This window comes from Myotis myotis, unplaced genomic scaffold (assembly GCF_014108235.1).
Source record: "Myotis myotis isolate mMyoMyo1 unplaced genomic scaffold, mMyoMyo1.p scaffold_m19_p_10, whole genome shotgun sequence".
In the NCBI taxonomy this organism is placed as follows: domain Eukaryota; kingdom Metazoa; phylum Chordata; class Mammalia; order Chiroptera; family Vespertilionidae; genus Myotis; species Myotis myotis.
Genome location: NW_023416314.1, coordinates 45,594,128 through 45,607,896, shown reverse-complemented (window position 1 = coordinate 45,607,896; position 13,769 = coordinate 45,594,128). Strand labels below are relative to the sequence as shown.

General features: G+C 51.2%; 1 long non-coding RNA gene across 1 annotated transcript; it reads right to left on the bottom strand.

Moving 5' to 3' along the window:
* Positions 1-1,552: 1,552 nt before the first annotated feature.
* On the bottom strand, positions 1,553-3,099 carry LOC118663431. The gene is made up of 2 exons (XR_004970039.1): positions 3,016-3,099; positions 1,553-1,946 (listed from the first exon to the last, which is right to left on the bottom strand). It is a non-coding gene; the product is annotated as an uncharacterized LOC118663431 (long non-coding RNA).
* Positions 3,100-13,769: the final 10,670 nt, after the last annotated feature.

Below are 13,769 nucleotides of genomic sequence, written 5' to 3'. Positions count from 1 at the left end.
GAACTTGAGCTCTGTTGCTCTCCTCAAGTGGGAACCAGGCCCCTCGTAGACAGGCCTTTACACGGGTGACCAGCATTCCCGCCCTGCTGTGCTCAGAGGTTGGACCAGACCCTGGCTACTCTCAGTGTGGTCCATGGACCTGCTGGTCCCTCACCTTAGAACTTGTTAGAAACATAAATTCGTGGACCCTGCCTCAGATCTCCTAAATCTGAAATTCGAGGTGGGGCCCAGGAGTCAATACTTTAGTAAGCTCTCTAGATCAGCAGGTGCCAACCGGTGGTCCATGGACCACTGGTGGTGGGTGAGGTCCAAAAGGTTGGCGACCACTGCTCTAGATGGCTCTGATGCGCACTAAAGTTTAAGAAGCAATTGAGGAGATCAGAGTTCCCACTGCTGGCTGTGTCTTAGAATCACCGGGATGGGGAAGAATTAAATATACAAATTCCTGGGTCACTGAGGTGTGAGCCCTAAGCACTGGTGGACACTCTGGGAAAAGTAGGACTGGCCAACAAAGAGGCAGGGAAACAGGCTACCATGGTCACGGTCCATCAGGAGTCCTGTCCAGTGGAACAAGGCTGCATGTGTCCAACAGTGCGAGCTCTGGCTATGCAGGATTTATACTGCAGAAACCCATTTGGGAGCCATCAGGTATTCAGAATGCATTTTCCACAGAAACGATGTCCACCTGGGAGGATGGGTCCCCAGGCTAACCCCCAGACACTGTGAGGCCCACAGGGAATCTGTCTCAGAACCCTTAGCAGAAGGGTCCCTGGAATGGGGCCGGGATGAGGAGGATGGAGAGGGACTTATCTATTCTCTTCCCAAGGCTGACAACACAGTGAGGCCTCAGCTACTTTCTGAATGTGCAGTTTTCTCAGCACCCTGCATGCCCCTCCTGCCCCATCTTCTCTCTTCACTCCCTGAACCCTCCTCTATCATTGCAGCCTCTCAGGCCTGCCCTTGCATGTAGGAGTCTATAGCCCTGCCTTCTCCCTGTCTTCCCTTAGCCCAGACCACATATCCAGAGTCACAAGTACTCAGGGGGCAGCTTGATGGCGACTCCACAAATAAAAAAGCAAGCTTGAGTCGCTGAGGGAGAAGGGCGTGAAGGGGCCTGGATTTGGAGCAGCCCAGGATGAGGAAGTAGGGAGGATCCCCACCTTGATAATCCTCCACCTGCTCCCAGATGCTGCCTGAGAGTTAGCCAAGCAATAGGAACAAGGAGGCCATAGGGGCAAACACCAGGCATAACCCAGCTCAAGCTCAATGCCCCGATCCCACGCAGGGGGAGGAGCATCTGCAGATTGCCGGGCCTAGTGATGGGAACCAGGGCCAGGTGCAAGGAGGGCTGAGCATCAGCAAGTGATAGGGCCTCGGTCACAGCAGCTGGAGGCAGGGCTGGTGGGGCAAAGCTGGTCTGAGCGAAGGGCATCTCTAAGCGTAGAAAGCTGGCATCCTGGGCAGGTGAGTCAGGTGAGCCCCATTACACATTAGGATAAAGTGATCAGCCCTGGGGCCCAAGGCAAGGACGAGACGTGATACTGAGCGAGACTGGAGTGATGCCTCCGGGGCCACACTGAGGCCACCGGTGGGGTTTAGTGGCCAAGGAGAGAGGAAGGCAGGAAGCCCCGGGAAGCAGCAACTGGCCAATCTGAGCAGTTCCTTTGTCTCTAATGTGACTCAGCAGCGAGGACTCAATGGGCCGCTCCTCCCAGCTGTTTCTATGTTGAGAGCAGCCTCCAGGCCCTTGACCTCTGTGCCGGAGGATTAACAGGTGTCAGGTGTTTCTGGAGCGGCCCCCGGCCTTGTGGGGGAGGCTCGGCCGCACATTCCGCCTGTGTGGGCTGTTGGTATCACCAGCACTCAGCGTGGGGAGGATGCGTGGGATCCCAACCAAATGATCCTTTCATCGGTGTCCTCCTGGGGGCTCCCGGTGCATCAAACGGCTGTGGAAGAATATCAAGGCAAGTATCCATCATCCTACACTCTGCTCAGTAACGTACTAACAAACCCTGCGTTAAGTAAGCAAAGCATGGACTTAAGAACCCAGGAATTTGCACAGGCCCTAACCTACCAAGTGAGCAATTAGCCTCGAAAGCTGCCCAGAACCCCAAAACAATCCCTTCTCCCACAGGTGTGCACACCAGTGGCTTTTACCCCCATGCGCTCCCTGGTCCCTCACTGAGCAAGTCCGCTCCTTTGGAGATGGATTTAGCCCATCTCACCAGATCGGGATTGGAGGCTACAGTGTTGGAACCATCCCCTTTGGGGAGTGAACGTGTGGTCCCAGGTCGGGGGTGCTGCCATGCACAAGCTGTTTAAGCGCAAAACACCCCGATCTTCTTTTCCCAGATCAAATCTGTTCCGGTTGTGTTTCAGGGGCCGCTGGATCCAGCCCCTCTCCAGGAGGCTCCCACAGCCAGCTGTTGGGAGAAAGAGAGCCAGCAAGAGCCAGTGACAGACAGAGACATGGAGAGAGATTGAGAGCCTCAGAGACAGCCTTGGGAGAGAGGAAGGGGGCCTCGAGAGAGCAAGCTGGTTTGTGTTTGGGGAGGGGAAGCTCTAGTGACTGGTGATATTAGCTGGGGCTCTCCTCGAGTCTATGCTGACAGTTGCCAGGGCAGGAGTGGTGGTGGGCTGGGACCTGCAGGTTTTCCTGAATTCAAACCCAGATTTTAATCTTGAGAGACCAGTTTCCTGTGAGCCCAAAGTGGCTTCTCCTTTAAGCAGGGGACAGCCTAAGCTTGCTCCCATTGTTTTTGTTGATTTTTTTTTGCCACTTGTCCCTGAAACATCAGAGCCTCAGACCCGTGTTCACCCCGACTTTACAGATGGAGAAACTGAGGCTGCCCAAGGGCACAGCACATGCACTGAGTCAGGTGCTGGGCCAGTGCAATACTCCAGGAGCAGCCCTCCCCTCTCCCTTCACTACCCACCTCCTGCCCAGCCCCAGTCCCCGCACCTGCCTCTGTGCAGGGACATCCAGGCCCCACCTCCAGGGAAGTTTCCGTTCACCTGAATGCCAGCAGCTGGAGCAGGAGGGCCTGAGTGCGCCTGCGGAGTCTGGAGCTCCTTCAACTTCACAACTAATTGCAGAGAGGCAGTGGGCGGGCTCTTGGCAAGCGATTAACTGTCCCATGGCATGAATAATTTGCATAGAAAATGCTTTATTTTGGCAATCTATTAAAGGGCCCACGGTGTGGTGGCTTATCTCAGTCTCACAGCACGGGGAAGGCTTGGCTATCTCGTTAAGTTCTGTTGATGCATAACAATTTGAAATGGGCACAAGCTACTATGACATTTAAAGATGCCTTCACTTAATTATATTACACAAACAAGGAGCTGTTTATCCTTGGGAATAAAGTCTTTTTGAAGTCAAAGTTGGCATGTGCATAAAGGAAGGCATTTTAACTGATTTTTCAAGAGGGGGGCCTCCTCACTTTAAACTTGGGCGGGGGCTGGGGGGAGCATTTCCCTAGGGCCTCGTAACACAGAGGGCTCCGTGGCTGAGATGCAAACTTTAAGATTGGCTCCCTTGTTCTTCTTCTTCTCTGGGGGTGGCCTACAGATTGGCACTTAGCACAAAATTGTGGAAAGAAAAGCTTATTAGAGCGAGGAAAACAGACTTGCTGTGTGACCTTGGGTGAGCCCCTCCCCTTCTCTGAGCCTCCTTTGCTTCCTGAGCAACACGTGGGCGGGGCTTTCCTGCTCTGAGTCAATGGCTGGCAAACCACAGTGTATTTCTGCTTCCTCTTTGCCGCGCAGCTTGTTGGCACCACAGATAAAAGTACAGTCTCCTTGTTAAAAGCCAAAGGAAATTCAGGGTCCCCATCAATGCTCGCCTTGGAACTGGAAACATGCTTCGGGAGGGAGATGAGAGCAGAGAGGAAGGGGCTTGCAGCTGCTGCAGGTATTGGTACCGTTTGGCTCTGCCCAGCCACAGGCCCCAGGAGACTACAGAGCTGGCAGCCTTGCCTCACCTCCTTGAGAACTAGGAATTGGGTCCTGGATTGAGGGAACGCAAGAGAGGCCTAAGAGCACCGAGAAGACCCATGGAGCCCTGGGAAGCCTGCCTTGCCCACAGGTGCTCATGGCAAGGCTGACAGATGCTACCTAGCTCTTCGCCTCTGGGTGTCGGAGCAGAGGCCAGTGCTGCTGTGGGAGAAGCGCTGGACACGAGGTTGGGCGGGCTGGTTCCTGGCTGGGTGGAACCTCTGATGTTTCCAGGGACAGCGCTGCCTGGTCATTCAGAAGAAAAAAGGGCTTTGTCTGGGGCCCTGGCTTCCAGGCTCTGTGTTACTCCTGGCTTCAAGCTTTCCAGAAAACAGACTCTCTTCCCAACTCCCAGTGCCCTTCCTGCCCCTCAGAACTGAGGACTGCACTCTTACCAGCTCATGGTCACCATGCTCCTGCTCTGCCTCTTCCTGGCACTATATATATATATTTATATATTTGTGATTAATGGGCACATTAGCTGCGATTAGGTATAGAGATAACTCCCATTCCATTGTGATTTCCTTGAAATAAAACTCAAAGTAATCGAGAGAGATTAATTAGCATTAATAGTTAAGTTTCTGTTTCACCGATGTGTGCCACTTTGAATAACACCTAGTGAAATGCCAACTGCTAGACAGCGTTAGGTAGCTCCTCGGCTGGTCTCAGCTGTCGTCCATCACTGCCTGCTCTAACAGGACTGTCCCCAGTCCTGAGTAAAACCAAGCCGCTGAGTATGTAAATTTTGAGTCAAAACCTTCCTCATTCCTAGAAAGAGCTTCATCTCCAAATGTTAGCAATAGACACACAGGGGAGGGAGAGAAGTCACTCTTAGGCCTAGACCATCTGGATAATAAGAACCAAAGCTACCACATACTGAGCAGTTGTTCTGCACCAACCCCTGTGCTAAGTAAGCACTTGGTTATGTTAAACCACATAAAATGAGTGTCTTGCAGCTCAAAAGTAGCCAACTGGTTGTAATCTTACATGGTTCTACCTAATATCTCATTTGATTCTCACCATACCCTTACCATCTATAACAGTGATGGCGAACCTTTTGAGCTCGGCATGTCAGCATTTTGAAAAACCCTAACTTAACTCTGGTGCCGTGTCACATATAAAAATTTTTGATATTTGCAACCATAGTAAAACAAAGATTTATATTTTTAATATTTATTTTATATATTTAAATGCCGTTTAACAAAGAAAAATCAACCAAAAAATTGAGTTTGCGTGTCATAGGTTCGCCATCACTGATCTATAGTGATAAAAGAGTAATATGCTAATTAGACCGGAAAGCCAAACGACCCTCTAGACGACCTTCCAGAATGACCAGTGTGTGTGTGGGGGGGGGGGGGGGAGGAGGCGGGGGCAACGAGCCTGCTCTGCAAGGCCAGCCATGGTGGTCCCAGTCCAGCACCGCAGCCCCTCCTTCTGCAGAGGCGGAGGGAGAGGCCATGGCACCACAGTCCTGGAGACTCCGCAGAGGCTGGACAGGGTGCTTCTGCAGTGCCTCAACCTCCCACAGCCCCTCCCCAAGCCGGCCTGGCCCCAGATCGCCCTCCCTCCGCCCCACCAGTGGGCAAGGGGTGGGGCCAGTGCTAAGAAGCAGTGAGCCCAGCTTCTGGTTGAGCCACACTCTCCCCTGCCCCCGCCCCTTGCTCAGCCAGAAGCCTGGCTCATGGCTGGCAAGCACAGTGGAGGTGGCGTGAGCCTTTCCTGCCTCCATGGCAGGCGGGTGGTAAGGAGCAAGGGGTCCTAGGTTGCGAGAGCCCCGGACTGTGAGAGGGATGTCTGAGTTCCAGCTTAGGCATGATCCTCAGGGGGTCGTGGACTGCGAGAGAGGGAACAGGCTGGGCTGAGGGCCACCCCCCAGTGCACGAATTTTGTGCACCAGGCCTCTAGTTCTTAATACTCTTTCCATTATTACACATTAGAAAAATGAGTCACAGAATTTAAATAATTGACCCAAATTTCAGAGCAAGTAAGTGGGACCAGGGCCCACCTTTGGAAGACCAAGAGCTCTGACTCTACAGGCATCTAGCCCTGACACTTTACTTATTACCAAAATGTCCCCATAAGCATTTCACATGTTTCAATCAACAAATGTGGTTAAACTGAACCTGGTACGTACTGTGTGTTCAATTAATGTTTATTATATCATGAATAACGGGCTGAATACAGGGTGCCCGAGGTGCCAGTATCAGAATGGTGTACAGAAATGGGTGGTGGTGGGGGGAGGGGAGTGATACTACTCAGCCATCAAATGCTTGGCTGAGGCTCCTCACATTCTCTTCTCCCAATCTGCTCACACCAGGTTCATTCTTAGAGTCAAATATGGGGCCAGATATGGCTGGAGGGGTGTGTGTGTGTGTGGGGGGGGGGTAGACCCAGGGGCTGCATGGCTTGGACACAGATCAGAACAGGGGGTGGTCTTGGAAGAGGGAGAAGAGGTTGAGCAGAACCATCATGCCATGAGCCACCGTGACTAGGTTGGAGAGGAGAGCCTCCCTGGGCCCGGGTTCCCCTTCCAGACCAGCTGCATACAGGCTGTAAATGTCCACCGACATCAGAGAGGCCTGTGCCATGTGTCCTTCCAGAGCACTGGGAGTGCTTTCTTTCTGAGCCCAGGTCTGCTCTCTGAGCTCAGGTCAAATCTGCCCTCTCACAGCCACCTGAACCTCAGCTTCTTCTCTTCCCTTAATGTTGACCCCATGACGATGCCCAGGGGCTGAGGTTGGGCATCCTCAATGGCCAGCTGTGGAGGGAGGGAAAGATATATGGGCATTGGTTTGCCAGCTCCAGAGGGCACCTGATGGTCTCATTCAGGGCATTTAATCAGTGGGCTGGACTCCAATTTATGTATTTATCAAGTTTTGGTCAAATATAAATAAGAAATTGAAAACTGTAAAATGACACATAGCTATACAATAATTCAGCTACCCTATTGAATAGCTCCCAATAACAAGAGATGGATGTAGTTAGCATAATTATTGCTTTCGGTTTTGCATTGAGTAGCGTTTCCATGAGGGAGCGATTGATTAGCAGATGCTGACGCTGTGCATTTCCTCCCTTTGGGTAGCCAGCCACACTACACACAGGGATGATAGCAGCCCACGTGACAAGGTTCAGAAGAGGCACTTGGTGAAGTTGGAGGCTTCAGACTCCAGGCTGTTTCTTTGAGGCCCAGAGTGATGGGTGGATGGGAGCCAAAGGAAGAACAGCTAATCCCTGGAGAATAACAGGAGTCTCACCTTCCTTAGGCCTAAAACCTCCAGATACGGGTTACTCCTAGCATCTTTTGAAGAAGGAAGTTCATTTGCATTCATTGACTTACTTGGCATTATGTACTTCCCCTACCGTGTCCTGGGGGACTCCAGAGAAGAATCACCCACATGCTCTGCTCTCACAGAGCTTGCATAGTTTAAGACCTTATCTTATCTTGGATGCTACACTCAGTATCATTACCATCACAGCCTTACCCCCATCACCATGTGTTATGACCTGTAAAACTCTTCCAACTCATTAGATTATTTAATCTTGCAATGACCCTATAAAGGTAGAGACCATTATTCCCAGGGGAAATGGAGGCCCCACGAATAGGTGACCTTTCCAAACTCACTCAACAAGTCAGTGATGATGAAGGGACCATGACACCAGTGTTTAATTCGGAGTCCAGAACTCCTCCCATAAAAGCGTACTACCTCCTGGGATGGGAGGGTGGGAGGGGGAGAACTCTGCTTTGCTAGCATTGATCTGGTGTGATATGAACAGGGTGGAACTCATCTGGCCTTAGGGGCCCACACAGAGAGCATGAGTCTTCATGAAGCCAGGGTTCAAATAGCCTCATCTGGATGGAAGAAAGCAACAAATGGACAAATCATCTTCCAGATATGCCCACATCTGTATGAGTGTCCTGAGTCATTTATCATTCATTCAACAAATATTAACTAAGGCCCTACTGTGTGCAACACACTGTCCTGCAGGACATCCTGGATGTGCAAGACATCCTGTCACAATCCCCCAACTCTTCCCCCTCCCTTCTCCTGCCCTCAGTCTGGCTGTCACAACCCAGAAAGGGAAGGTACCATGGACAGCTCAGTGCACTTGTTAAAGGGAGGAATCGCGCAGGAAGGAAGGCAGAAACCTCAGCCACCTCCTCTTTTCCTGGGGACATTCTCTTCTCCTCGGGGAGAATCCAGAGGAAACCTGGTCTCCCCCTGCTTCTCCCACAGGAGAATCTATACCCCCATCCATTTGCCTTGTGGCATCCAAAAGCTAAGAAAGAATATTTGGGTGTTCCAAGGCTGCTGAGAAATCAGCCAGACCCACTTTCCCTTGTTCCTTCCTCATCTGCTTTTCCTTGTGATACTATCTCATGTGACTCTAAACTCTTGCTCCACAACCCAAACTCTGTTCCTGCCACTATCCTTTTGGACTTTTAGTTTGTTCTGGGTGTTTCTAGTAAATGAAATTTGATTTGATTTTTCCTTTTTTAGCTTGCCCCTGTCTTGCGTTGGGTGAGAGCCCCCACATCGCACCCAAGACCCTCACATCAGCTACATGGCTGTGTCCCCTCTAGGCTAAACCTAAAGAGACTATCAATGTGATCATATCATCAAAGTGGCTCTACTGGGGGAGGAAGGAAGAGCTGGTTAGATCAGAGCTAATAGACTGAGAGGTTGCAACTCATTATTGATAGAGAAGGCCATCAAAGGAGTTACCATATGAAGGTTTCTATTCCTAGGGCTTTCTGATATGAGTGAGTAAGAGGGAAATTAGAGAAGAGGGATAAAATCTGAAATAGTTTCTGTGGAAAGCAGGAGACAGAGATACTGGGGACCAACAGAGAGAAGGATAGGCAGTACCGAGAGCCTGGCAGAAAGGAGTCCAGAATCTGTAGGATTCTGCTCCTTGTATTTGGGTGATTGTCCCCAGTAGTACTCAGCTCCCAGAATGCAAAGAGGAACGATGAATGCTTGGACTGACACAGGATTAGGAGTTTGGTAGCAGGGCAGTGGGAAAACAGAGGTCAATTGAACTGAATGTGTTGACAAGACAGTAGTAAGTGTGATGGATCAATGGGAGGATCAAGAGGAACTGAAGCCAGGAGACGACCAAAACATTTCTAGGAAAAAAGAACGTGAAGAGCTTTCAAGTTCAAGGAAGTGTGAACATCCTAAAAATATAAGGTTGTGGTCACCAGGAAATACCAGAGGATAAGGCTTCAAAAGGTGAAGTAGTTTGGGTAAAAACAAGGTCAAGAGTGTGTCTCTAGGCAAGGGCTGCTAAAGTAGTGTGGAGGCGGAAATGAAGCAGATGCAGATGGAAAGAGGAAGCTGAGACCCTGAGAAGTTGGGGTAGTAAGTGGACCCTCCCGTAGATATCAGAGCCTCTCACTCTATCACCCATGCTGTCTAAGAGTGTGTTCTGGAAGGGCATAGATTTCAGGAAGCCATTGACAGCTCTGAGAATTTCATGTTATATGAATTGTGAGAGCAAAGACAGGGCACTTAGTGAATAAGAAGTTTCATGGTCTCCTCACCCCCAGCCCCCCAACACCCAGCCTGTATCTAAGGCATCAGATCTGTATTCGAGGCTTAGGAGCAGACCTATGTGTTTCTACCCACAAGAGCTCCCTGGGGCCATGCTTTGGTCTCCTCTCAGGTCTCCTGCTTGTAATGGAACCTCATGGTCAGAGTCAGTGGTGTGTAGTAGGTTGCAGAAATGGCTGCAACTTATATTTCCTCTATTTGCCCTTTGGAAATGTGACTTGTAGCATTTCCCAGCAAGAGTCTTTTTCCTACTTCTTGAATCTTGGATGGTTTTGTGACTTGTTGCTCAAAAGAATATGGCAGATGAGATACTGTGCCAGTTCTGAGCCTGTACCAAAAAGGCCTTGCATGCTTCCACGTACTTTCTTTGAACCTTGAGATGCCGGGTGAACAATTCCAGACTACCTTGCTAGTGGGTGAGTGACATGTAGCCAGTTGCCCCTGTTCCCCCAACTGATAGCCAGCCAACTTTCAGAAGCAGAGCTGTCAGCCATGTGAGTGATGCCATCCTGGGTCATCCAGCCCCTTGCTAAGCCTCCAGCCAATGGCAGACACATGAGGAGGCTTAGCCTAGATCAGTGGTCAGAAAACTCACTAGTCAACAGAGCCAAATATCAACAGTTCTTCTTCAAAATAGACTCGCCCAGGCCGAAAACCAACTTCTGCGCATGGGCCATGAAGTTTCAATTGCACTGTACGCGCGCCTGCACGTGGTATTTTGTGGAAGAGCCACACTCAAGGGGCCCAAGAGCCGCATGTGGCTCGAGAGCCACAGTTTGCCGACCATGGGCCTAGATCAATGAATCCAGGGCCAAATCAGCAGAACCACCCAGCCAGCCCATGGACTCATAAGCAATAACAAGTGGTTGTTATTTTAAGTCACTAATTTGGAGGAGTGTCTTAGCTTGAGCTGCTATAACAAAATGCCCCAGGCTGGGTGGCTTAAACAACCAACACTTTTTTTTTTCTCTCACAGTTCTGGAAGCTTGGAAGGCCATGAGCAAGATGCTGACTGATTTGGTTCCTGATGAGAATTCTCTTTCAGGTTTGTAGATGGCTACCTTCTTGTTGTAACCTCACACGCAGCGGAGAGAGAAAGAGATCAGCTCTCTTGTGACTCTTTTTATTAGGGCACTAATCTCATTCATGAGGTCTCCATTCTCATGACCTAATTATCTCCCAAAGATCCCACCTCCAAATGCCATTACACTGGGCTTCAACTTATGAATTTGAAGGGGATGCAAACATTCCGTCATAGCAGGGAAGGCTGGGTTGTTATGCAGCAAAAACTAGTTGGTACAGGGTGGAATAGAAAGAGATAAGAGATGCATAGACCAATGTAATAAAAAGATTATGTGCTAATCATAGCATCTGACACATCACAGGACCACTTCTCTTCTGCCAAAGACAACCCTCTTCCCTTCCCCTGGGCAGATGCAGCCCCACATGAAGCTGCATGGCTTGCCAAGGAGGGCAGATGGAACGGCAGCCCCCGCTTGCCAGGCACCCTTGTGCAGGGCACCACTTGCCCAACTGTAAGTAGCCTCCTGGCATGCTGTCACGGCCTCTGAAATTGCTCTCTCCTGGCAGCAAGTGTTGTACTACGCAATCCCCCAGTACAACTAATTGAACAAGAACTTGGTATCTGGTCAGGAGATGGCAAATCAGATTCGTGCCTTTGGAATCTGGATCACAAAATGGTGGTGGTGGTGGTGGGGGGGGGGGAATCTGTTAATAGCAGGAGTAGAAGGTTAAAAAAAAAGGTGCATCCAGAAAGGCCTTGCAGTTGAGTATGGGGTCATAACTTCTGAAGGGCCAGGGAAGGTTGTGGGAAACTGAAATTGAGAAATTATGAGTAAAAGGAGCCGGGAACTCAGAAGACACACAGACTAGGTGTGGAAGAGGAGAAGCAGCTACACAGGGAATGGCCCAGAGCTGCAGTGAAGACCTGCTACCGAGGTCCTCCAGCCACTAGGGGTCTGGAACAGTTTTCAGTCAGGCAGAGTCCTGTCCTTGGGCTGCAGGAAGTCTCAGATTCACTGCTTATCTGTCTCCCTCCCTTGGGCTGTTCTGTTCCTTTTGCACCAAAGACCCCTGAGTAAAGCCAAAGAGACCCCATCACTGCCCATCTGCCGGCCTTCTTCTCTGAGAGGCCAGCCTGGGGCGCCAGGGCTGGGCCATTGTCTGCCTCTCTGGGCTTCATTCTTTAGGGCACTGTGGGAGACATATAGACCTGTGTCTGGAGAAGTGGCCAGGTCAGTGAGGCTGAGCTTTAGGAGCCACTGAGAACAAGCTCAGGCCCACACAGCCCAGCCATGCTATGGGGCCCAGGAGACAGGATAGAACAGATGGACAGCGGAGAAGCTACCCAGAGCAGCTTTAACCTGAGAGCTGGGGACAAGCTGCAGCAACAGAGCTGGCTATACAGGGGTGGGCTTCCCCATGTGGGTGTTCCCTGAGGTCTGTGACCAATCCTGACTCCCCCCAGGTCCCCATGAGTCTAAGCACTGGGCAGGGCAGGTGGATCTAGCCCCTGGGAGACAGAAGGGACCCGCCACTATTGGGTCAGCACTCCTGCACAAGCCTCACCTTAGCAACTCACCAGGGTGGTTGAGTCATCCAGCTCTTTGCCAGGAGGGACAGTGGTCGACTTCCTGCTCTCTAGCCTGTAAAATCTTCCTCTGGTGATCCCAGGAGCTGTCATCGCTTTGGTTCCCATACAGACACTGCCATCTGCTGGGAGGACATAGGAGCAACCCAGAGGCTGCCCTGCCTGCGTTTGGGTCCAAGCCAGCGCCCATCCTAGGAAAGCCCCTGTCTCCTGCTAGTCTAGACAGAAGGTCCCCAGCCTCCCTCCCTGACTCCCTGCCGGCTTCCTTTGCCTCACAAGCCCTCTCACACTCCCTTAGGCTACCGATCTCTCTCTATTTTTGGGTTCCTCTCCCCTAACTCCCCACCTTAGGCACTTGCTCCCTAACTAGCACAGAGCTGCAAGCACAGAACAGGGCTTTGGGGGAGTACTGCCCCTTGGACAGGAAATGTCTGTCCCCTCAGTCATGCTGGACCAGGCCAGGCAGGGAAGGGTGGCCACAGTGTCTGACCTGTCATAGGTCCGGAGGGGAAGCTCTCTGGGTATGCTGCTTCAATCTGCCAGCAGACTGCCAGCCAGAGAACCAGGCCCATGCCAGAGCTGCCTGCACTGAAGACGGGAGCACCCCTGCTAGTGAAATCTGGAAGGAAGTCAGGAGAGTCAGAGCCACCTAGCGGGGCACAGAGAGGGAGGAGCCCTCTGAAACATCCCATCGGAACTCCCACTTAATGGATGAGAAAACTGAGGCCCAGAAATAGGGCCTATCACACCGCCCCTCTGATAAGAAGAATGATGAAAGCTCATTCCTGAAGGGCCTGGAGGACATCTAGCCGAATCCTTTCACTTATAGACAGGGAAACCAAGGTCTGGAGGGTCGAAGGAGGGAGGGATGCTCACCTGCTGGAGGTTGCAATGCTGGTTAGTATTTGTCCTGTGCTTTTTCTATGCACAGACTGCCCCAGAGTGAAGAAGTCAGCCCCTAATGTAGGATCTGGGTGGCAATTAGGACAGGGGGACCCCAGGGGATGGGTGGGCGGGGAGGCCAACCAGCTTCTGGGGAGGAAGGGCCTGAGGCTGCAGGCACCAGCTGCCCTGTCCTACTGTGTGATATTCCTACCATTTCCCTCACTGCTCAGAGCAAAGCTGAGGTAGGAGGCTTATTTATTCCTGCACCTTTATTTATCCATCTTTTATTCATGCAATCTTGTCAGTGTATATTATTTACATTATAAACCATATGCATTCCCACACTCCCTCTTTAGAAAAGGCCCAAGAATACAGATTGCTGCAAAGCTGTGAAAACGGTGGTGGCGGCGCTGTGTCTTCACCCCCTCCCTTGGGCCTCCCAGTGGAGCTGCAGAAAGCCCTCATTATGCCAAGCTGAGAGCCCTGAGACTCCCCAAGCACCTACTCAGTGCAGTGTGTACATCTGACCCCCAATAGAGGAACAAGAGGAGGAGGAGGAATGAGAGTGGGTGGGATCACAGGGGAACCGGAGGATGGCATTCCCCCCCCACACACACACACCTTCTTCCTGAGCAAGCCAGGCAGGGCTGGGTTGTGGCACCAGCTGCCTGAGGCCATCTGAAGGGAGTGAGCTGAATCCAAACTAGTCTATAGAAAAGCCTCAA